This window comes from Nannospalax galili, unplaced genomic scaffold (genome assembly GCF_000622305.1).
Source record: "Nannospalax galili isolate Female #2095 unplaced genomic scaffold, S.galili_v1.0 scaffold13363, whole genome shotgun sequence".
Taxonomy (NCBI): domain Eukaryota; kingdom Metazoa; phylum Chordata; class Mammalia; order Rodentia; family Spalacidae; genus Nannospalax; species Nannospalax galili.
The window spans coordinates 14,797-17,328 of record NW_008349637.1 but is presented as its reverse complement, the minus strand read 5'-3'; the positions used below and the strand labels follow the sequence as shown (position 1 = coordinate 17,328).

General features: G+C 40.6%; 1 long non-coding RNA gene across 1 annotated transcript in view; it reads right to left on the bottom strand.

Annotated features, from left to right (window-relative positions):
• The window catches only part of LOC115072678, a 2,573-nt gene extending 1,565 nt beyond the window's left edge, over positions 1 to 1,008 (bottom strand). The window contains exons 1-2 of the long non-coding RNA XR_003851708.1: positions 868 to 1,008; positions 620 to 759 (exon numbers count right to left, since the gene is read on the bottom strand). This is a non-coding gene — a long non-coding RNA (uncharacterized LOC115072678). The remainder of the gene's footprint in view (positions 1 to 619; positions 760 to 867) is intronic.
• Between the last annotated feature and the right edge of the window lie 1,524 nt (positions 1,009 to 2,532).

The window sequence follows — 2,532 nt, the reverse complement described above, 5'->3', positions numbered from 1 at the left end:
TAAGCTTGTCATCTGGTACCTCAGTCTGGCTGCAAATGCTATACAAACGCTGAAGATGCCTCCGTAGATGGGCAACTTCCATGGAGAGGGCGCCCGCCTAAGACAAGGATGAGGCCTCCCAATGACAGGTAAGGGATGACCCCTCCGGGACGACCTAAGACAGGGGGATCTTCCGTTATATAAAGGAAAAGGGGTGAGATGTTGGGACATGCTGTCCTGGCCTCCATCTGCACCTCCCCCACAGTGACCTTTTGGGCCTCGTGGTTCCTCAGTCTCAGAATTGTTTACCAGCTCATTTTCAGGTATCAGGTCCTGAGAACACCATGACCTGGCACTGACCCTGAGGTCATGCCAGGGCTCCCCCGCCCCCGTTGGGTCAGCTGCCTTCTGGGCTAGGGTATAAAAGCAACCTGGGGCTGAGAAATAAAGGCTTCTTCTGCTACACTAAAAGTATGACTGTCTCTTCAATCCTGACATCCTCCACTCAGAGATCAGCTTTGTGCCGCACAGGAGTGGTAGGTATTCTGTTTTGTAGGAAAGATTATACTGTTGTACAGATTGTGGTTCTTATCTACGAACATGTGATTCTGAAAAGATGGTAACACTTTAAATTTCTTACCAGACACCCAGAGCAGCAGAGACATGAGGACTTGGGTCTCTGACACCATCTTGCTGCCTCTGCCTGACTGAAGCAGTTTAGTCCTCATTGCAAGAGCTTTGTTTATAAATTCTGAGGACCTGGGCTGGGCCTGGAGGGACCTATGCAAAGCAACCAGCAAATAAAAAAGCAAATTTCGAGGGCAGTGAATGTGAGAGTATTTGATGTAAATCAACACCCCAAAATACCACCACAGAAAACTTAATTACAGGAAATGATCACTATCAGTGCTCAAGCAACAAACCACAAGCAGTTCTATTGCCAGCCTTCAGTTTAACTCCAACGCGTAAATTAGTTGAGTTTTCCAGAAATGTTAGGAAAGCTATCTCAGATTGACAATGTTAGGAGAAAAATAAAACGTATTAGAAAACCACAGTGATGAAAGAAAAAAACAAAGCAAGAGGAGAAGGAAGGAAAGAAAGAGAGAGAAAGAGAGAAAGAAAGAAAGAGAAAGAATTAAGTTCTGAGTCCAATTTATGCAAGGCGATAATCTCTTTCTCAGATATATACACACATACACATATATGAATATATAATCAAAGGTAGCTCAAGGTATTTTATATCCAAAACAAATTATTTACCTAGTTGAAGTTTAACATTAGATCTGGAATGTTATTTACAATCGCATATGTATTTAATTAATATGCTCCCTACTTTTATTTTGCTTTTATGCATTCATTTTCCAGGCATAAAATATTAAAAACATTTTTATATCAATTAAAACTGCTAAGAAACATAACAGAGGGATAGGGCTGTAGAGATGGCTCAACAATTAAGACCACTGGCTGCTCCTTCAGAGAACGCAGATTTACATCCCTGCACCCGATGGCAGCTAACAGCCATCTGTAAATCCAGTTTCACTTGCTTTTATGCATTCATTTTCCAGGCATAAAATATTAAAAACATTTTTATATCAATTAAAACTGCTAAGAAACATAACAGAGGGATAGGGCTGTAGAGATGGCTCAACAATTAAGACCACTGGCTGCTCCTTCAGAGAACGCAGATTTACATCCCTGCACCCGATGGCAGCTAACAGCCATCTGTAAATCCAGTTTCACGGGAACTGACACCCTCTTCTGACCTCCTTGGGCATTGCACGAAATGGGTGCATTTACATACATACCGGCAATATACTCATGCACAAATAATAAAAATAATAAAGAAAATATTTTTTAAAAGAAACATACGAAACAAATATGATGTGGTTGAGGAACTTCTGAAATCTAAACTCAAGTTTATGAAAGACAAAAAAATATATGACAGATGAGTAACTGCCCCAGACGGTGTCTACACAGTCGTCCTGTGGTCTAGAACTGTGTACTTTGCTGTGTGTCTGCTACAGTGACTTCATATTCGTTGTCTTTTTAGTTTCAATTACTGCAACTTAATCAGATTGAACCGGGATGGAGTCTTACAAGTCCAAGTAAACTGCTGCAGTAAACACACTTGCTTCTCACAATATGTAAGGAAAGAACATGGACATTCCAAAGATAATTGTCCACAGTCTTTTAAGCATAATTAAAAAAAGCAATACAGAATATTGTTACTACTTTTGAAACAAATAAAGTTTCCACAACATGCTGTGGTTTATAAGATTACTTAGTCTGGGTTTATCAATGATCACGGATCTGTTGGCTGAAAACAACACAGAATGTTCTCTCACATCTTAGGAGGAAAGAAGACCGAACTTGACCACCTTGAGAGCCTCTGAAACAGCACTCAATTCTATAGTTACCAACAAGATTGGGGGACCCAGGGAATGTCAGGTTTAGATTCAAATCATCCTGAGACATTGCAAGGCTGAGCTCAACCTTGCTATTATAATACATAGAATTTCTTTTGAACACAAATGAGTGACTGGGACAACCCAG